Raw genomic sequence first — 23,616 nt, 5'->3', positions numbered from 1 at the left:
TGAGCAGGGCATCAAGGGAAAGTTTAGTAAGCTTTATTTTCAGTCTACACATTTATAAACTGATTTTTACATCATTTGTTCATCAGGTTTTACATATAATACATATGTTACAAATTCACCTTTCACATCAGGTGCTTCCATTACTCTTTGTTTGCAGAGCACACTGATTTTTCTACTAATTATTACACAGGATTTATACAGCGCCAACAGTTTGCGCAGCGCTTTACAAAATGAAGGTAGATATTACAGTTACAATACAATTTGGTACAAGAGGAAACAGAGGGCCCTGCTCGTTATAGCTTACAATCTAGGAGGGAGGGTTGAGTGAGACAAAAGGTAATAGCTGTGGGGGGGGATGAGCTGATGGAGGAAAGAAATGGCGGTTTACTAGGTAGAAGCAGGATAGACTTCTTTAAAGAGAAAGGTTTTCAGGGATCGTCTAAAGGTGGATAGATTAGGAGACAGCCGGACAGATTGGGGTAGGGAGTTCCATAGGAAGAGAGAAGCTTGGGAGAAGTCCTGGAGGCAAGCATGGGAGGAGGTGACACGGGAACTAGAGAGCAGATAATGGGCTAATAAAGCCCTTCACCGCCTGCTCACTTTTTGACTGTAAATCCATGCAGGATTCTATGAGCTAGAGACAGAGAATTAGGTGTGCAAGTCATTAATTTGTATGTGCTTTGAACATAGCTGAGAACTTTTTTCTGTTTACTCAACAACAAATAGAACAAATATATATATATTTAGCCAGGGCTCAACAAATCCCAGGTCACCATGGCAGCTAGAATTTACATCCTGGCGCCTGGGTACACACACACTGCCTCCCGTTGAATTCAATGCAAAATTGGGTTCCACTGCCTTCAATGCAAAAACGCCTTCCGTTGACTTCAATGCATAATTGTGTCCCATTTCCATCAATGCAAAATTGCTTCCCATTGACTTCAATGCAAAATCACCTCCCATTGACTGCAATGAGAAATCGAATCCTACTGACTTCGATGCATAATCGCCTCCTGTTGACATCAATGCAAATGCACCTTCCATTGACTTCAATGCAAAAACGTCTGCCATTGGATTCAATGCAAAAATGCCTCTCATTGAGTTCAATGCAAAAATGCCTCCCACTAACTTCAATGTAAAAATGCCTCCCATTCACTTCAATGCAAAAACTCCTGTCAATAGCAATCCTAAGTGAACACTTATGCATGCCATTCTACTCTATCACTTGCGAGTCTGGAAAGCACTGCTACAAACTTGCACAGGACCCTTTTCAAAATAGCACTTATAACACAATATGTGTGGATTGCATATGTGGGAACCACCTGAATACAAACACATATTATGTACCCTGTCATGCGAATCTGTGTATTTGAAAACACATCCAGAATCGTATATGTGTGAACAAGCTCCATTCACACCTGGGCATTTTGGGATCACGGAGGAATTGATGTGATCGCTAAACACAGGTTCAAGTGCCATTATTTTCAATAGCACCTAAAACATGGTGTGGTTTTGCAGTGATTGTTGCGTGGCAAATCACATCGCATGAAGCTTGTTGCCCAAAAGTTGCCTTGCCTCAGGTGCTGACAACCCATGCTACGCTAAAAAAAATTACTTTTAACTTTTTTGGCTGGCTTGTAAATTCAAAGCAAATTTGTCAAGCCCTGTATTTAGCCCTGAACATAATGAAAAGAAAAAAAAACATTGTAAGGTCCTATTAAATAAAATGGGCCATTCAGATTTATGGTTAATCCATATACAATTTCAATCAATGCTGAATGAAATCCATTGAACCAAGTTGTTATACTGATATGGCACTACATTGTAAAACACTGTACAGTATAAACAGTGCTATATAATAATATATATGGATGTGACAGTAAAAAAAAACAATACTATACAGTGGCAAGAGGGGAATCTCGATAGTATGTGAGCCACTATGGAATTAACTGGCTCTCTGCAGTAATCTGCCATAAAACGTGATCTGATCCTCGTCTCAGTCACAATAGAAAAACACAATGCATTTAAGCTGATATCTCACAAACAATTGTAATTTCTTGTGTCTTTATTGAACACATCCATTAAACATTCACAGTGCGGTAGTTAAAAGTAAGTGAACCCCTGGTGTTAATAGCTGATCGAACTTCCTTTGGCAGGAATGACTTCAAACAAGCGCTTTCGGTAGTTCATAGTTAGACCTGCACAATGTTCAGGAGGAATTTTTGACCATTCTGCTTTACAAAACGTCTTCAGCTCAGACACATTTGTAACACATCTGGTGTGAACGGCTCTCTTGAGCTCACTCCACAGCATCTCTATGGAGTTAAAGTCTGGGCTCTGACTAGGGCACTCCAAAAGTCTGTGGTGGATTTATTTCGATGCTTAGGGTCATTGTCCTGCTGCATCACCCAGCTTGTACTAAACTTCACCTGGCAGACAGCCATCTGGGCATTATCCTGTGGGATATTTTGGTAAACTTGGGAATTAATTTTCCCCTCAGTGATGGCAAGTAGTCAAGACCCTGAGGCAGCAAAGCAAACCCAAATCATGATGTTCCCTCTTCCATAATTCACTGTTGGGATGATGTTTTGATGTTGGTAAGCTGTATTCTTCCCGAACAATTCAACTTTTGTTTTGTAGTAGTTTCCAACATTCTGGTCTAATCTGAGGAATTAGTTTTCAGATGCACCACCACTATGATGGTGGATTCAGTATTATGAGCAATAGTTGCATGGCTCATGTCTTCCTTTGCCAGTTGCCATACCAGGATGCCATAGACCCTTAGAAAATTACTGCCACAGTATGATGTGTTACAATGCAATGCAATGTTGATCTAACACAGGGTATATACTATATACACTCACTGGCCACTTCATTAGGTACACCTTGCTAGTATCAAGAAAATATCTGACACACCATTACACCACCACCAGCCTGAACCGCTGATACAATACAGGATAGATCCATGCTTTCATGTTGTTTACACCAAGTTCTGACCCTACCATCTGAAGGTCGCATTCTGCCCATTCTCCTCTTTTGTCCACACAACTGGTGCTCACTGAATACTTTCTCTTTTTTGGACCATTCTCTGTAAACCCTACAGATGGTTGTGCATGAAAATCCCACTATATCTGCAGTTTTTGTTTAGTCACTTAAATTATTTCTGCCCTTTTCTGATGCTCGGATTCAACTTCAGAAAGTTGTCTTCACCACATCTACATGCCTAAATGCAATGAGTTGCTGCCATGTGATTGGCTGATTAGCGATTTGTGTTACCAAGCAATTGAACAGGTGTACCTAATAAAGTGGTTGGTGAGTGTATATATATGTGCAGGGGCGGACTGACCATTTGGAAACTCGGGCACTGCCTGAGGGCCCAGGGTCAGTAGGGGGCCCAATGAGATGCCCCTGGTACCTTTTTCATAGGCTTTTTTGAGTTTTGGCAAGGACACAGGGTCCCCATGATTCCCTATTGCCCGGGGGCCCCATGAGTTGTCAGTCCACCCCTGTATATGTGCATATATATATATATATATATATACATGAACACAAAAATAGGTATTTCAGGTAGGAATTGTATTTTGTTACCTACTATGTGAGATGAAGAAAAGGCAATACACACGCACACACATTAGTTTTTCTTCGTTAAACATGCATGCTTTTGTATCCTCCAGAGAAAGAAAATCCAAACAGAATCCAACTGAATCAGTTTTACCTGCTGCCTCCAAGGGGGAAATCCTTTCTGGCTCCCAAGCAATGATCTCTCTCTGGACTAGAATTATACGAATGGTTAAATGTCTTCAAATAACCATGGATTTTCAGAGCGTGTGCTTTTTGCAAGTATGGCGTTGGTGTACTTTTGTTTCTTAATCTTGTTTTCTTGATTCTGCATCTCTTTTCAACACTGATTAGAGGGAATTATTGCACCTTATGCCATGTGTGCAGGAGGAATATTTTTAGGCTTATTTTTTCTCCTATATTTAAATCATAAAACAAAGTATGCACCAATCTAACATTTTGTTATTCCTGGGAACAGGAAAGAATATGTATGAAAATATACGAAAATGAAATGTTTTAATATGCTCATACACCAGCACCTGATTGTCAGCAGATATAGCCATGTACTGTATGTATGAGTAATAGCAGCACTATGTGTGTGTAAACTTTTACTGCCATTTTGTCTTGGACCATATTCATTATCCCTAAAGTTAAAGGAGAGCTCCAGGTGATTTTTTCAGGTTTGGATAGAGTAGGTAAGGGGGCAGAATTTCTTTCGGGTTTTAAATGCTCCCATGAAAGAAATATTTCTTTGTTTCCTTTTCTGTGTGTGACACATAACCTGAACATGGCATGAAGGGGATTTATCATAGGGACACAGAATCCTCACTGTTCTTCTTTTTTCTAATTGAGCATTGGGCAAATTCCACCCCACTTTCTGCCACACAGACAGGAAGTTAATAGATTTTTCTTCCCTTCCTTTTCGGGACGCAAACAGCAGTAAATTGTCGACAAAGGTTCTAACCTTTCCTCGCTGTATGCAAAAAGACAAAAGGGGGTGCACCAGCCTTATGCGTTAACCAAATCACCATTTATTTAGAAGATAAACATAGGTAATTATACTCACAAATGGACATTAAAAAAGGCTTGTCACAAATAACCACAATGAAGACAGCCAGAACTGCTGTGCATGCCTCCAGATGGACTGGGAAGATGCCAAAAAAGTCTGTAGACGTGGAAGAGGTGCCACCCTTGAAACGCGTTAGTGTCTGCAGACCTTTGTGGCGTCTTTCCAGTCCATTTGGAGGTATACACAGAAGTTCTGGTTGTCTTTGTGGATATTTGTGATGAGTCTTTCTTTAATGTCCATTTGTGACCTATTTTTATTTTCTAAGTCAAGTCTCCAAAATTTCTAACAAAGGAACAGTTTACTGTCCTCAAGGCTTTAGGAGGGACTGACTGTGGGTTTTGAAAACACACTGTCATTGAGAGCAAATAAAGCCTCATCACTGGTTTTAGTGGAAGGAATAGTGCCTAGTGTTTTATTGTTGGTATCAGTGGGAAGAATGGTGGCCCACTGTTGGTATTCAAGGTAGGAATAGTGCCCCATTGTTGGTGTTTGTGGGAGGAATTGTGCCCCATCACTGGTATCTGTAAAGGAAATGGTGCCCCAAGAGCCGTTTAAAGGCAAGTAAACAGTCACATCTGGTCCACGGGCCACAGTTTGGAGACCATTATTCTAAATAAATTGTGTTTTGGTTAACGCAAAAGACTGGTGCACCCTCTTTTGTCTTTTTCTCATGTAAGTGTTTTTTGATCACCCATGTCTGAAGAGGGCAGCAAAGCTTAGAGAATATCTGAGAATTGAAACGTTATTTGTGGACTTGAGATACCTGAAGTAGAGAACATTTCCATTCATTTACTGATGTATTTTAAAGAAAATCTTCACTGAGAAAGTACAGAGGCTACCATTGCTAAATATTGTTTTGTAAGCCCCAATTAGCCAATAAAGTCAGAACTCCTGGTGTGCATACTCTTTCTGGGTTAATAATTGAAGCCTTTGGATCAGTATCCAGCAGCATTTTCATATGAAGTGTTCAGCCTGGCAGGCGTAGGTTTTCTTTTCTCAGCACTGGTGTCCTTTAAGTCACACCACTGAGGTGTACTGAAATTCTAATCATGTGTGACTTAGTGGGTAAACAAGCAAAGGGTTTCTGCTCTTTGTATTGTGGAATGATGAAAGTGGACCGGCAGCAATAAATGGCGATTTCCTAATAACAGAGTGGATCAATCATCACCAGTGTCACAATTTGCTTTGAGAGGAGCTACTTAACGGAAGCCGGGGCTATGAGAATGCCAGGACTTGAGTTATGTTCCCTTCAGCCCTGCCAGATATTTTTAATTTACAGTAAACTGCTCCTGCTCTCATTACATCAGCTGGAACTTGATTCATTGCTAATTCATTGCCCTGCATCCCCTCATTCTGAACGCCACAAACAGTTTAATGCCGATAAAATCACCAATGTAATCATTTATGATGCTCCTTCTACGAACTCTCACGTAACAAGCTGTGCGGAGGCTTGCATAACAGCACTAAGCATTGTTTCCTAAGGAAATATTACATTTGTAAGCCTATAGCTTCCAAAAACTATACCTTTAAATGTTTGATCTCCTTAATATTGTATGAGTGTTTGTAATGAGATAGATTACATTACAATGACCACTTCTTAAAGGAAGCCTATATTGAGAGGAATATGGAAGCTATGGCTGATGTCTCTTTGAAAATGCTGTTATACTGATCCAATGGCTTCAATGATTCTCAGGTCACTGCACTAAAGCTGGAGTTAATTATGGCATCTACAGTGATTTGCAGCTTCCATGGGTATCCCACAGCATGTGCCACAGCTGTTGGACATACATATCTACATTGGTCCAAGCTGGACCAATGTAGATATGTATGTGCCACAGCTGTTGGACATACATATCTACATTGGTCCAAGTTGGACCAATGTAGATATGTATGTGCCACAACTGTTGGACATACATATCTACATTGGTCCAAGCTGGACCAATGTAGATATGTATGTGCCACAGCTGTTGGACATACATATCTACATTGGTCCAAGCTGGACCAACTATGTAAAAACTACTATATCCAAACATAAAGTGGAACTTTAGCTACAAAATTCAAAGGAGAGATACTATGTCTTTTCTAAATAGAGGATTCTTACCTAACTGTCTACAATCCTCTTTACAATGTACACTGAGCTGAGCATATTCTGGAATCAATTAATTTCTATACATGCACGGGAGTTGTGTCATCACAGCCTGGCCAATCAAGATGGTCAAAGGTCCCTTATTCAGATCAAACTCAGATGAATATTTTGATGGCCAGTGATTAAGCTCATAGACATTACATCACTGGAAGAAAAGTGTGTATAGTTCAGCTTTAGCTTTAAGAAATACTGCAATGGTGAAATGTCCTATGTTGTGTTAAAGCAGCCAGCTCGGGAGTGAGTACTCACAAGTGCTGCCCCTGTAGCAAGCAGCTTGCTATAGCGGCACTCAGTGGGGGTGGGGCTGGTTACCAGCAGGTTGGCGGGGGGATCGAAGAGGAGGAGGATCGGGAGAAAAACACTGAATAGGGCAGAAACTTTTTTGTAAAGTTTGGATTTTTACAATCACTTTTAATTGCAGAAACTGGCGGGTTTTGAAAACCACCAGCTTCTGAACACACTTGGTAGCTATATGGGATCACACTAAATGTGGGGGATGACATGGTGACATGGTACCACCACATACTAGGGTAAGGACCCTTTCACACTAATGTTTTTGCTGCTAAAAAAGTGGAAGAAAAATCACAATAAAACTATTTTCCTTTAAATCCTATGGAACTCTTCACACCAGTGCACTGAGGGTGCAGTGCACTTTGTAAAATCCTACATGCTGCATCTTTGGTGCCCTGTTTCAGAAACACACCTCTTGATTTCTATAGGAAACAAACCACAAATGCATCCTTTGTGCATTCAAGTTTCACAGGTGCATGCTGGGAGTCAGAAATCCAGAAAACACCAAAAATGCATTGAGAAGCGTTAAAAACACAATTTGCATTTTTGCAAAATGCATACCATATTTTTAAGCTCATTGGTGTGAAAGGGCCCTAAGAGGCAAGAAAAGCTGCATTTTAATGAGAAAAGTACTGTACCTGCCTTTAGGTTGTTGCATCTAACAGTTATTATTATTATACAGGTTTTATATAGCGCCAACAGTTTGCTCAGCGCTTTACAATATAAAGGGAGACAATACAGGAACAATACAGTTCAATACAAGAAGTTTAGGAGGACCCTGCCCCTTAGAGCTTACAATCTAAGAGTTCCTACATGGGTGCTTGTATTTGACACTACTGCACAGAAAAAGTGCATGTCATGTGCAGCAGTGCAGTATTGCCAGGTCTGTTCCTACAATTATGTGAGAATACTTCAGAAACCGCATTTATGTGAACCAGCCCTGACACTGTCCTTTGCCTTTTACCACCTAAACCACAATAATGCCGTTTTCTGAGAGGGATGGATCATACTGTATGATGTCCTGAGTACATTTTATTGAAGAAGTATCTGGGCCTTAACAAAGATCAGATTATTTTTATTACTTTTAGAACTCTCCCCATTAAATGTAAATGGCTGATCTGTGCCCATGGTATGCAAATAACAATTTTATCAACTCATTTTAAAATTCACATATGCAAACTTTGCAAAAGAGAAACAGCTGCCACTAAATTTATATTCCTAAACTGCAGATTTCAGATTTAAAGCTTTGTATAATGGAATAAAAGGGTATTTAAAATGACCAATGTGCGCTCACAGCTCCTGTCTCCTTTGATGTTAACCAACAGGCTTAGCCAGCTGGTGGGACGTCGTTAGTCCCTTCTACAATAAAATATCTCGTTGCTCGCCTATTAGATTATTTTAGCTGTGGGAAGGATGATAAATTAGTTTGTGAAATATATATATGGAATAATCTGCTCTTAGTGAGTTCAACCAAGGAATTCATGTAAAAATCTGTGATATGGTAGCACAGCAGTGTCAAGGAGCTTAGGGCAACGAGTGCGTATGTTTGTGGCCGAGAGAGTGCTACGGGGTAGATGTGTGTCAGTGGAGGACAAGAGTAAAAGTAACTACACACAATTATTACTGACAAGTTGTACACATATACATAATAATATGATGAGATGGGTTATACAGTTCCAGGCATCTTCAAAGCAGACCTCCAGCCAAAATAACAGAATATAAATGAATAGCCCATTAAAAGATACAAAACAGGTTGTCCTGCAATATTCACCTTCAATCCAGACATTTCTAATTGCAGTACTGCTTTTCTGCAGCTAGATGACTTAAATCTAAAGGTAAGCATAACTCAACCCACTTCCTCTGAGCCCAGGTCACCTAGCCTGTGACTGGACAGGTAAAGGATAATCAGCACAGAAATGGAATGCACAATCCCAATGCACACGTCCCTGCGTTTGAAGTTGGCTGTGTAAGTAAGTGGGTGCTGCAGCGACCATCAGCTGCAACCGAGAGTAGTCAGGGAAGAAGAATGTCACCAGCACAGCGTGGACCTCCAAACTGGGTCCAAAGCTTTATAAAGTGATCACATTGTTACAGCAAGAGCAACGTTTTGGAGCCTTGCAGGGCCCCTTCATCAGGCATGTGGCGATCTGAAACGTTGCTCTTGCTGTAACAATGTAATCGCTTAATAAAGCTTTGGACCCAGTTTGGAGGTCCATGGTGTGCTGGTGACATTCTTCTTCGCAGCACAGAAATGAGATCACCCCCTAGTCCCTCTGCTTTCTCTTCCTATCAGCATGCTTCTTGTCATCACTTGATCTGATTGGTTTGTTATGCTGCTGCTTCTTCTTCTCATAGGTTAACGGGCACTTCAGGAGGCTGATACAGATCAAATTCCATTTAATGATGTGTGTCTTTATATGTTCAACTTTAACATTGTTCTGAACCCTGCTGATCCTGGAATTAAGGGTTCAACAATAAGTTGCAGATCATGTGTAGCCCAAAACAAAGAAAACAGCACAGCTCAAATGCCCCCCAAACCTGTGTCAGTCGAATCAGCATGTCAGGCGCTAGTATACTTGTCAGTCTCTAGTATACTTTAGCAAATCAGTGGTTGTCTGCACATAGTTGCATTAATGTGAATGAAATGAGTAAAAGATGGCTTCAGCTAGCTCCAGTTCTCCTCTTGTAGAGAACTCCTCAGTCACGTTTCACCCTTTTCGGGACTTAATTGTAGAGGCAATTTTCAGCAAGAATCAGCAGGCAGGAGGAACAGAGTGATCTGATTGAACCTTCTCTTCCTTAAAGCGGAACTACACTGTATCTAAGCACCACCAACCAAAAATGTAATTTAATCTGTTTTTAATTTTTAATGCAAACTCATACATCTATCCATGTCTCCATTGTTGATTTTGCTGAGAAATCATTTTGAAAAGCTCCCCCTAACATTTCTCGCTGAGGCCATCTTGAGTAAGGGCAGATGATTCATGTAGCATTTACTTCCTGAAATCCATCTTCCCTTAGCTCAAGCATACAGGCAGGAGGGTGTGCTTAGCTGAGAAAACCCCTCTTCCCCTCCTAAAGGCACCTGAGATGCATGATATAATTTGCCTAGGCGTGGAAACCAGGAAGTAACTAAAGAAATGTAAAAAAAAGTTTAAGAAGTAAACATGATATACTTCCCTATCAATTTAATAATGCTAGCAGCATAAGGATTAAAAATAGTCAATGTTGATTGAGAGAGTGAAGTTCCACTTCAAGAACCTCCCAATGATAGCAGTCATAGCACACTACCCTGCCAAGCACTCTGCAAATGCCACCTCTCCCCTTGAGTCAGGAGCATCCTGCCCAAACGCTGGGACTTCATTGTCCAGTGCAGCACTCTACAAAATATGTTCTGATACACTGCAGGGCTCAGGGGTAGCCCACGCAACAAGGCCTCATAATGCCTGGATGCCCATCGCCTTCTATGACACACCACCGTACTGCCACACTTATTTATTCCATGAACCTACTGTATATAGAGCTGTCACTTTACACAATGCTTTAAATATACAGTATATTCACATCAGTCCCCACCCTCAAGTAGTTTACAATCTACAGTCCCTCAGTCCCATTCATACATACACTGTACACATACAAGAGCCAATTAACCTACCAGTAGGTCTTTGAAATGTTGGAGGAAATCGGAGTACCTGAAGGAAACACACACAGGAACAGAGAGAGCTATGACGACTCTATGCAGGTAGTTCCATGGTTGGGATTTGAACTGACAACCCTACTGCAAGGCTGTAGTGCTAACCACTTAGCCACTGTGTTGCCCATGCATCATTCTGCCCAGTGCCTGTCAAAGCCTAGGTGCTAGGTACCCTTCAAGGCAGTGATTCAAGGCATTACTTTACCTAAACATTCCATTTTATTGGGCCATTTATTTAGTTACAACATATACATTTTAATTAAAAGCAATCATACTATTTACAAACAGTTTGCTAAAATGAAAAGTACAATTTATGGAAATGGGCTGCCAAGGTTTACAATTTAAAAAAAAGGGCTTCCAATGGGGTACATAAGCTGAAAAAAAGTTGGGAATCACATCTCTATGTTCATAAAAGTGTATGTTGAAAGCAGTGTAGTACACCAAAATAACGAATTCCCTTCTTCAAAGAATGAGAACATCTATAGCTCATACCGACACAAAGATTTCTTCCTATTAGCATGTGATAAAAAAAAAAGATTAGCAATAACATGCAGCAACCAACCACAAATAAGCTCTTATTGGGCTGATTACTAACTTAAGAAAGATTTCAAAACCTGCTTTTAAAAGTTAAATTCTTATTGGACGAAATGCCTTGGAAAAGGTCATTTCTTTGGCCATCTTGTACTCCTGACAGCCTTAGCTCTAGCAGAGAACTCTTATTTTCCTTACATACTGAAAAGAATTATAAAGTTGCCCATAGACTTGTGAGGACAGTTACTCATGCATGCAATATTCAACCTCCCAAAGGCAAGTTGTCTGCAGACATCCCTGCCAGCACTACAAGTTTATGTGACTGGAGAAGGAAGGGTTGGGTAGCCGCAAGCAGGAACCTAGTGCCAGGTTATCAGAGAAGGAACAGTAGCAATCAGGACAGGTTTTCTAACTTGTCCAATTAACTGTACCCTGCCAGCAGCTACCTGACAGGTCATGGCCCTCCTAGAGATGTGAAATTGTCACTTCATCAGTCTGCAACTGTAATCTCTATCAGTACCTTCAACCACAACTGTGGTTTTTATTAAAACACCGATCAGTTAAATTTAAACACATTTCTAAAATAGATTACTATACATCTTGTAGATTTGCTGATAACACTCAGAGTTACCACTACCATATTGTTTTTAGGACATAGTTTAATAAGAAAAGATTGTTCATGTTCATAACAGTAAATTAAAACAACTGTGTCAACACAAGCATTTTTTTCCGCTTGTGTTCCTCATTAATTTGTCTTTAAGTAACAGCAGCAAGTCAGAGCACTTGAGGTCAGCCATGATATTCTAATTTGGGAGCTGTGTAAAAGATGCAGTTCTTATAGGATGTTTGACACAGTTCCAGGCAATACTTGAAGGAAACAATGCCTAATGATAAATTTTAGAATGTCCCAGCAACAAGCATTTAAATAAAGCCACCTAATAAAAAGTTTTCCATCTTCCGATCCTGAATAAATTGGCTGAAAAGGGCTGTTGGAAATAATACAGTACTGAATACACTTCCCTCCATTGTTTTGTAATGAGCCCATTAAACAGAGCTCTCTGACTCCAGGCTGCACATTACACTGAGCTGCTCACTTTGACATGTGAATTATGACAATGTTAGCAATGGGATAAACTAGGGTAGAGCATATATCTGCCTTGCCAGTCTGTGGTCTCTCTCTGCAGTTATCCTCTTTCGCATCAGAGTACCTTTTTGTAAAGTCGGTAGTCCAGGAATGACAATTCTGCATTTGTCAGAAGGCTACCGCAACTAAGAATATTAATGTACTTGTTTTAAATGACCTGGTCAGGTGGAATCAGCCCTGTTTTATTAAAATGGCAAAATTCAAATGTTCCCCTTACAGCCAAAAAGATCATTGTTGTCTGTGGTTAGATATATATGATGCAGAAACTGCTTATAGCTCAAGGAACCCCCAGCAACCTCTGGAGGAACCCTAGTGTTCTACGGAAACCTGGTTCAGAAAGTCTGGTATAAGTAGATAGTGAAGCAAAGTATTTCTATTTTCTCTCCTGAAAATTAGTATCAGTTTGAAGAAAAGTTATGTAGTTGGTGTTGAATAATTAAACAGTGTAAAATGTGTTATTGACTTCTTGCTGTAACATGTGGCCATTTAGGCTTCCCTACTGCTGTTATAACTGAAAAAAGAAAATTTGCAAGCCCTCTTAAAGCAACCCACGTAATTCCCCTATTTTCTCTATCAGGTCACTTACAGTGTCAGTTTATTTAAAATGTAATGACTCTATACATAGTATCCCATGGGGCTGATGTGGCCTTACCATGCTTTTCACCATACATTACTGAAAATTATTGCAACCTCTAATGCATAACATCAGCAGTTCAAAAAGCTAGCCCAAGAGCATGCATTTATAATTTATGCTGTATATGGCTTTTCTATTATATTAGTTTGAGAGCTGTAAATTACCAGTATACAGTCTGTGATATATGCTATGTCCAGAAGGAATTAAAGAAGTTTCTTAGTCTCAAGAAATTTGCATCCAGTGCTTCTGAAAGCCTCTCAATCTGTATGACACGTTTCAGATTTCCCCTGTAGCACCAATTGTAAAACCTGCCACTGTTACATAACTGTCTACATATGATAATGTTCCTTTAAACACTATTCTATGTGAAGGATCAGGACATGCAGGTAGTATACAAAAAGAGGTATGGGGGCTGCCATTGTTGACCTCCTCCTATTTGCTTGGCTTCTACACGTTGGGACACTGCCTGGAACAAGCATGCAATCAAGTCAGAACTCTTCATACTTGTTCAGGGTCAGTGAATTACAAAGCACCAAATCCACTGAATCAGCATGATATCCAGGAAACTATCAACTTCATAAAGAAGACAGAAATGGGAACCTCAATATTTCCCTCAGTACAGTTTTCCTTCAACTGCTTTGCTATAAAAAGCCTGTTGTTTACAGATCTCAAGCTCTCCTTTCCAAACACAAAACTAGTCAGTGCATTGATTCATTCCTGTTCCCTACCTGCTCTGTCCCGACATGGCAGTTATAATTACAGAGATAGAGAGTCTGAAAGAAAACAGCAACAGTTCTCTTTCGTATAGGATTATGGGACATCGGTGTCATGGGGGTACCCTGTATTACATTTATCTTGGAAAAGTAAGATATATTAATAGTAGAAATATATAAAAACAGTTAAAAAACTTACAAACTTAAAAAAATAAAAGACACAATAGGGTAGTTGTAATTATAGAGATGGAGAGTCTGAAAGAAAACAGTTACATTTCTCTTTTGTATAAGACTATGGGACATCAGTGTCATGGGGGTACCCTATATCAAATTTTGTATGAAAGTGTAAGAAATATAAATAGTAAAAATATATAACATTTTTCAGACTTACTTAAAAAATGTAAAGCAAAATTGACCTAAAACCATTTCATTGCTTGACATTTTTTTTAATGTCAAGCAAATGAAGCTGACAGTGATATTTGGACCTTTGCTATGTGACACACAGAGTCTCAGAATTACAAGTCAGATTTAATTTGACCTGGAAAATTAATTAATGAATGTTATCATACATGTAAAAATGGTAGATAGCAAGAAATGTTATGAAATTCATCTGCCCATTGGAACTCAACATAAATGATTACACTCAAACCCTCTCACAGTGCCCAGAAGAACAGAAGCCTTGGCCTACAGGCCACATTTGTAAGATAGTGTATATGAACTTTCTTAAGGGTTTGCTGCTATGGTATTTACTGTACACCACCCCTTCCCATTTTCCGTTCCATTTTAGAAGGAAGCTCCTTCAAAAACTGAGCAAGGAAAATTCTAACCTTTCTTGGGCCTCCTTGGTGACAAGCAGCACCACCATTTACCACCCCTTAAACTCTGCATTTCCAGGATAAATCTACTTGTGGCAACTAGAATACATTTTTTATGCTTTCTCTAATGAAGACTGATCTGCAATCAGTATCTATGGGTTAAGGAGTACCATCACTCTTTGCATCTTGTCATTAAAAATAATCCGCAATGAGAAAAATACAGGGAAGCCATTGCTGACCTCCTTCTAAGTCACTGACCTGGAACAAGTATGTGAATTAGAAAGTCAGAACGCTCTGCATAATTGTTCCAGGTCAGCACCTCTTAAAGTATTGAAGCCATTAGATCAGCATGACAGGCAGGTAACCAGAATTTTTAGAAGAAAGGGTCAGCAATGGTAGTCTCCATATACTCTCATTACTGGTTTCCTTTTAATGCAAGCGTATTATTAAAGGCAAACCTCAGTCAGCCATTACAGTGGTAAGAGGCCTTCACTATAGGTCACCTGATATTGTAAATAATGGCGCTAGCTACAAATCTGTAGTCAATGCTATGCTTATGCCTCTGATTGATCTGACATGTTGTTTATCAGCTACCTCTATATCCTCCATCTCAATAAACTGTCACCTGAAAAACCAAAAGGTATGCTTATTACAAAAAAGATTGCCTGCTGAGATCCAGTACTAATGTAATATACTACATTAGAATGCAATAAACATTTACAAGGCAGGCTTTCCATTATCCTGTTAAATGACCCTATGACCTATTGCGCACACACGCAGATGAAGCCAATTTTATTGCATAAGTTAATGAAATGAACATGAAATATGATGTGTTAACACTAAAATAGTGTTTGTTGCTGTTCTTTTTACATGTGCCCAGAAGGTAATATGTGTGTTTGCCTTTACATAAATGTTCTATCTATAGTAGGTAGTGTGTGTAGGTGTGTTAGGCAGCACCTTGCTCACACTCCATCTACTTAATATAGCAATTAGGATTACAGTTCCTACCATGAAGATATATAAAGCATATATTGGAAGAAGTATCCCATACCACCAGTGTTGCATTGAGCATTAAACGCAGCACCGGCTCTACTGATGCCCGTACTGAGTTCTAAGTGTAGAATAAGGTATAGGTAGTAGTAAATGGTATTTTATGAAAAGAAACTGATATTGATTGATATTGAGTAATCTACATGAGTTTATACGTAGGGGAGATTTACTAAAACTGAAAAGTGCAAAATCTGGTGCAGCTCAGCATACAAACCAATCAGCTTCCAGGTTTTATTGTTACAGCTTAACTGAACAAGCTGAAGTTAGAAATTGATTGGCTACCATGCACAGCTGCCCCAGATTTGGAGTGCTTCAGTTTTTGTAAATCTCCCCCAAAGTCTTTCAGGAATTTTGCCAAATTTACCAGACAGCCAGTCTGCGCTGCTTCAAATATTTTTGCTGTCTAGTTGAAGTACACAATTCTTCTTAGAAGGTATATTATGATTCCCTCAAAATGAATTGTGTGATAAAAGTGACATGACCACTTGCAAAACATAAATAAAAAATTTACTACCTGCTGCACATGGCTGACTAGGTTGAAGAAAGACATAGTTCATTAGGTTTATCCTCTCATAAACTCCAGTAGCTGTAGTTATAAGAAAAGGCAAAGCCCCCCCCCCCATCCCCCTGGGACAACTATGACATTGTCTGCCTCTCAGTCATATACAGAGATCAACACATTTACATACTATCCTTTAGGACCAGTCCAGAGTTTAGCTTGAGAATGCTTGTCATCAAAAATGTCAAGAAGCTTCCTTGAAGCCCATAAAGCACCCTTTGTATCCAGAAGTGATGAAAACAGATCTTATTAGAAGTTCTAGCTGTAGCTTTAAGCAAGCTTAAAACTAAATGCTTGCTAAAGCCTGCTAAACCTTGTTTAAAGCTACAACCTCAATCCCATTGTAATCCATATTCAATATTCCAAGACTGAAGATGAAGTGTACTTTAAAACCTGTACTCAGCTAAAATCAATTAAATCAATGAATGGCCACTTAGGCACCAAGTGCTGCATTATGGGAGGTAGAGGAAGCATACTAGTATGCTCCATACCTGGACTCACCAGGTTTTTCACAAGACTGCAGCAGCACATTGGGGAGCCAGATGGTGCTTTGATGCTAAAAGCAGGCACATTGTTGCCTGCTATACAGTAACTGTGTTAATTCATTGGTTTTAATTGAGTACAGGTTTGATTTATGGGCTTCAAGAAAGCTAGACACATGCCTACTGTACCTATTGCTCTTCAGACTAGTGTTCCTGGTGCATTAAACCCCTATTTTGTACAGAAATAGGCAATCTCAGACCAGTGATCCAGCACTTCTTGCAGATGCCAGAATGACAGGTTGAGTGTGAGCTCCAGTGGGCTGCAGAGGATCAATCTAGCCTTAGGTAACTGTAGATAGCAGAGTAGCCCATACTGATCAATATTGTTAAGCAGTCCACACAGCATTTGTTGCAGTACCTTAAGTCTTTGTTTAAAATATCAAAGCATTTTACTGCAGTCCTAGTGGCCATAATACTACACAATATACGGAACAAGCATGCTCCACTAAACTGCAGCAGAGCAAACTAGATACCCATTGTGCTCTGCTCATCAGAATGTGGAACGCTACGACTCTGATGTATTACTTTTCTTTTTATTTCCTTTCTGATGTCAATGGCTCATATGATAGCAATTATGTAGCTTATACTAAAGTAGTAAAATAAACCAGTTTTCACCATTCAGCAATTTATAAACCTTTCTAAAGCCAGACTTTGAAAGTTACATTCTTAAAATTTAAAACCTTGAGGATCACATGCTGGCACACATGACGTTTTAGAAATTTCTTCTAGTTACGATTTTCTGTCTGAAATATTTATTGGCAACTATCGATTGTAGTGGGTGCACGTGTAGTAGTCTGAGGAATAGGGATGTAAGGTTACCAATAGTAACCAGTTATTAAAAGGCTCATCAATGGACAGTAGATGACGTGTTGACTACTATGGGTTAATGCACTCTGCACATCCTTTTTAACCTTTTTGGATATGTACAAGCTTTTCCTTTATATAGCTGGCAACTGAATTACTGAGCACGTTATATATTTATAAATAATACATCTTTGAATGTAACAACATAAAAAATATTTACAGTATATAAAAAGTATTAAATGAAGGATGTCAACATGCAGCTTATTTTCTCTAATCAGAGTATTCCAAGAGATGAACTGCCCCCTATAATAATTGCTGTGCTCCCTACCGCACAAAAGACATCTGGTGCAGTGATTTCATAGCATCCGCTTCTCAAATAAGGCTTCCCATCTCTTCCAGTAAAGTCCACCAACCATACATTCTATAAATTGCGAGGCTGAGGAGCTACTGATGCATGTCTTAGGGTGCAAACGTAGGTTCTACACCACCGAAAGGCGAAGGCAATCTATTAGGCAAGCACTTACTGACAAACAGGCACATCTGTACCGCTTAAACCTCTCCATTACATTTCTGCAATAATTTATGCCAGGTTCGACTCGAATGCTGAGAGGTTATTGGCTTTGAGGGTTCCACTGCAGAAACACCCTGCTAACACCCTAGCACAGCCTTAAAGCCTTTAAACACATCATTCTAAGTGTAAATTGAACTAACCTTAAAAAGAGGATGCCTGCTCAACACAGCAACCATGCTTATCTATAAAACATCAGCTGAGTGGAAGAGCCAAAGCTTCATTTAGAAAGGGAGAGCAGTAAAATGCCAAAATCTCAGCAAAACACATCTGTGTGCCACCGACACTTGAGAAGACCTTTTACTGTCATCATAATTCAAATACATCCTCTATAATTCAAATGTCATACATCTACTGACATGGAGGGAACATGCACAGAGTGGGAACCTATACTCACTGTAATGAGTTCTATTCTATAGACTTCAGATGTCGATCAATGATCTGTCATCAGGAAAATCTGGACAGAAATCAGTGCAAAAGGAGGACGTAGTGCCACACTTCAAATGGATAAGGACACATCACCTATACACGCTTAGTGGGTTTAGTGAAGAGAAGGGTTTAATGAAGCTGTAAGGGATCCATTGCAGCAGAAGGGTGGTTTACTGGGCACAGATCTGTGGGATGTTTGAAAAGCAGCAATACATTGTCCATAGCCCACATTCAATGAGCACGCTGCAGTAAAACAGAGATCAGGAAATGTGCTCTTCCACATGCAGCAGTTCTCTATAATTTCACAATGAACAGACCTACCAGAATCCTATAGCAGCAGAATAATGGATCCTGCACTGTATCTCAGCCTATGTACACAAGCTATAACCTAAGGCTCAACCACTACATTCATTTCAAACACTGTCTTGTAGCCAAATCTGCCAACTCAGTAAGCTAGGTCACTGAAAATGTATATATATATATATATATATATATATATATATATATATATATATATACACATTACTCTCAGATATACTTTTTTTTGTTTCTGTACATATGTATAGGTATATACACCAATGGCAGAGCTGTACGCCAATGTTTTCAGCGAACCTTCTTCCATTTTTTAATGAAACCTTTAATGGAAAATTAATGAATCTTCTGTGAAAGTTGAGTGAAAATAGGCTAAGGTTTTGCATTTTTGCCTGTAAAATGCATTTCTGGATCCCTTTGCAACATGCAAGTCTTCCAATAGTATAGAATTAAGATATTACATGTTGTTCCCTATCCTAATAGCAAATATTAATACACAGACAGGCTTAGGGGGTCTAAGGTCTGCCTATACTGACCATCCAAGTTCAATCTTTACCCTATGCAGATCTGAGATGTAAATTGACTTTTCTGCCTTGAGATAGCCTGCAAATGATGTTTCTATACAATCGGCTGTATATGCTGTAACATTGTAAAAGAGAGATCATCCTACATCCCTGCTCTGGATGGAAGTCATGTGTGAGCGGTCCCTGCTAGCCTCTGCACAGAGATACTCAGCCTGTTCTAGACACATTTAGACTAATAATAAATATTCAGGTCCACGGGCAGTGTGCAGAATTCTGGTGCTCCAGGTCCCATGGGAAGTGTATATAACTGATGCCCCAGATCCCATGGGCAGTGTATATAACCAATGCCCCAGATCCCATGGGCAGTGTATATAACCGATGCCCCAGGTCCCATGCGCAGTGTATATAACCGATGCCCCAGGTCCCATGGGCAGTGTATATAACCGATGCCCCAGGTCCCATGGGCAGTGTATATAACCGATGCCCCAGGTCCCATGGGCAGTGTATATAACCGATGCCCCAGGTCCCATGGGCAGTGTATATAACCGATGCCCCAGGTTCCATGGGAAGTGTATATAACCGATGCCCCAGATCCCATGGGCAGTGTGTATAACCGATGCCCCAGGTCCCATGGGCAGTGTATATAACCGATGCCCAGGTTCCATGGGCAGTGTATATAACCGATGCCCCAGGTCCCATGGGCAGTGTATATAACCGATGCCCCAGATCCCATGGGCAGTGTATATAACCGATGCCCCAGGTCCCATGGGCAGTGTATATAACCGATGCCCAGGTTCCATGGGCAGTGTATATAACCGATGCCCCAGGTCCCATGGGCAGTGTATATAACCGATGCCCCAGATCCCATGGGCAGTGTATATAACCGATGCCCCAGGTTCCATGGACATTTATGAAGCTCTGGTGCTCCAACTTCCATAAGAAAAGTATATAACTGGTGCCCTGGATTCTTTTGGCTGTGTCAATAACTCTTGTGCCCCAGATCCCATAGGCAGTGTATATAACTCCAGGTTCAATGGAATATATATCTGTTGCTCCAGGTTCAAGTGGTGTATATAACTGATGTCCTAGGTTCTATGGGGATTGTATGTAACTGGTGCCCCAGGTTCCATGGACAAAGTATATAACTGGTGCCCCACGTTCCATGGGCAGAGTATATAACCTGTGCCCAAGCTTTCATGGGCAGTGTATATAATTCAGGTCCCCTAGGTTCCATGGGCAGTGTACATAACTGATGCCCTAGGTTCCATGGGCAGTGTATATAACTGGTGCCCTAGGTTCCATGGGCAGTGTTTATAACTGGTGCCCTAGGTTCCATGGGCAGTGTATATAACTGGTGCCCTAGGTTCCATAGGCAGTGTATATAACTGGTGCCCTAGGTTCCATGGACAGTGTATATAACTGATGACCTGGGTTTCATGGATATTGTACAAAACTGATGCTCCAAGTCCCATGGGCAGAGTATATAACTGTGTTCAAACCTGGTGTCCCAGGTTCCATGGGAAGTGCATATAAATGGTGCCCCAGGTGCCATTAACAAAATTATCACTGGTGTCCCATATTCCATGGGCAGTGTATATAATCTAGGTACCCTATGTTCCATGTCAGTGTATATATCTGGTGCCCTAGGTTCCATGTGCAGTATTATTACTGGTGCCTCAGGTTCCATGGGCAGTGTATATAATCTTGGTGCCCCAGGTTCTATGGAGAGTGCATATAACTAGTGTTCCAGGTGCCATGAGCAGTATTATCACTGGCGCCTCATGTGCCACAGGCAATGTATATAATCTAGGTGCCCCAGGTTCCATGTGCAGTATTCTGACTGGTGCCCCAGGTTCCATGTGCAGTATTATGATGACTGGTGCCCCAGGTTCCATGTGCAGTATTATGACTGGTGCCCCAGGTTCAATGTGCAGTATTATGACTGGTGCCCCAGGTTCCATGTGCAGTATTATGACTGGTGCCCCAAGTTCCATGTGCAGTATTATGATGACTGGTGCCCCAGGTTCCATGTGCAGTATTATGACTGGTGCCCCAGGTTCCATGTGCAGTATTATGACTGGTGCCCCAAGTTCCATGTGCAGTATTATGATGACTGGTGCCCCAGGTTCCATGTGCAGTATTATGACTGGTGCCCCAGGTTCAATGTGCAGTATTATGACTGGTGCCCCAGGTTCAATGTGCAGTATTATGACTGGTGCCCCAGGTTCAATGTGCAGTATTATGACTGGTGCCCCAGGTTCCATGTGCAGTATTAGGATGACTGGTGCCCCAGGTTCCATGTGCAGTATTATGACTGGTGCCCCAGGTTCAATGTGCAGTATTATGATGACTGGTGCCCCAGGTTCAATGTGCAGTATTATGACTGGTGCCCCAGGTTCCATGTGCAGTATTAGGATGACTGGTGCCCCAGGTTCCATGTGCAGTATTAGGATGACTGGTGCCCCAGGTTCCATGTGCAGCATTATGACTGTTGTCCCAGGTTCCATGGGCAGTGTATAAAGCTCAGGTGCCACATAGGATCCGCTGGGTTTGTACCCCCTGCAGTGAGGAGCAGGCTGGGCTCTCCCCCACAGAACACTCATCAGTCATCCTATACTCCTATTAGCTCCTTGGGGTCGGTATCCTCCAGTATAATCCCACCACAGTGATTCTGTAGCTCTGATGTAGCCATGATGGCTCTAATGCTCCCACTTCATGTGCCCTTGCCTGTGTCTTGTCATTGGCCCCTCAGACATGCATCTAGTGAAGGACATGGAGATGGCTGCTGGTATGGACTGGCCCTATAATATCCGATGATGATAAGAAGATATAAATGTGCTCAGCACAGGACCCTCAGCAGACCGCACGTTGTGGGGGCCCCTGTCATACCACAATCCTGCTCCTCTAACTCCAGCGATCTGAACCCCCATAATACCAGCCATGCCATGGCAGAGAGAAGGAGCGGAGAGGAGATCTCAGGTGCCCATGCATGGCCAGGGGAGGGAGCAGGTGGAGCTGCCTCCCCCCTTGGCACAGAACATCATGCAGAGAAGGTGCCAGCACCTGCCAGTCATCTCCTCACCCCCCAGATGGTAGGAATCCGATAGTGGCACTCCTCTCCCCCCCATCAGATCTTACCTGGGAGATGAGCTCCTTCTCCCCCTTCCTTCACAGCAGCAGCAGCCGCATTGACGCTGCAGATGGAACCTTTCCCAACATCACATCCCCTAATCCTCCCCAGACATGGGCGCTCAGGTACTTCTCTCCTCTGCAGCAGACTCGGAGCACACCTTTGTAGAGGAGGGATGGCGGTTGCGGCAATGAGCTCTCCCCCTCCCTCGCTCCGATTATCCGGATGGCATGGACGGCGGCTCCGCTCCCAGCGCCTGCTCTCCTTCCCTTCCCTCCGCCGCCTTCTGCTGCTTCCAACGGGGGCGATAGATCCAGCCAATAGATACCAAAAAGCCAGCGATCAGATGATGGGGGACCGGGCTGTGCCAGGTGGACGGATCCCTCCTCCTCGTCGTCCAGGCCAGGTGTTGTCAGCTCAGCTGTCACCTTCATACATCCCGGGCTCTTCCAGCCTCCATCCTTCCAGCCATCCAAAGTTTGCTGTAATGCTGTGTGTGTGCTGGATGGAGAGACACTAGCGAGGCTTCAACTTCCAGCTGCCTGGCTTGTGTTCCAGAGTCCTCCCCCTCTCCTTACTCACCAGTGACATCTACGATCTGCAGCCTGATTGGGCTAATTGTACATTTTTATTGCCAGCACAGAGGCAACATCTCAGGAAAAGGAGACGCATATGGTTTGCTTTTAGTATTTTTTTTTTCCTGGACCTGTGTTCTAAAGGAACAGTTTAGGAAGACAGTGGATGGAAGATTGCTGATCCCCCTGTCACTATCTTCTGTTGGCCTGATGAAAAGAATTCACAATACTAGCACCATTTTGCATAAAGTCATCCAAAACTCTGCCACAAGCTACATCGCCAAGCTGGCTATATCACCCAAACCGTTCCCGTGCCTCCAAAGACATCGCCAAGCTGGCTATATCACCCAAACCGTTCCCGTGCCTCCAAAGACATCGCCAAGCTGTCTATATCACCCAAACCGTTCCCGTGCCTCCAAAGACATCGCCAAGCTGTCTATATCACCCAAACCGTTATCATGCCTCCAAAGACATCGGCAACCTAGCTATATCACCCAAACCGTTCTCATACCTCCAAAGACATCGCCA

At 41.5% G+C, this 23,616-nt stretch overlaps 1 protein-coding gene across 1 annotated transcript in view; it reads right to left on the bottom strand.

Annotated features, from left to right (window-relative positions):
• The window catches only part of PLXNA4 (plexin A4), a 925,294-nt gene extending 902,224 nt beyond the window's left edge, over positions 1-23,070 (bottom strand). Inside the window, exon 1 of the mRNA XM_089676880.1 lies at positions 22,522-23,070. The gene's annotated coding sequence lies outside the window, so the exon portion shown is untranslated. The remainder of the gene's footprint in view (positions 1-22,521) is intronic.
• Positions 23,071-23,616: the final 546 nt, after the last annotated feature.

Source organism: Staurois parvus, unplaced genomic scaffold (genome assembly GCF_062004578.1).
Source record: "Staurois parvus isolate SC_StPar_1 unplaced genomic scaffold, SC_StPar_1.0 ptg000175l, whole genome shotgun sequence".
Taxonomy (NCBI): domain Eukaryota; kingdom Metazoa; phylum Chordata; class Amphibia; order Anura; family Ranidae; genus Staurois; species Staurois parvus.
Note: the sequence above shows the minus strand (reverse complement) of the source record. Positions and strands in the feature narration are given on the sequence as shown.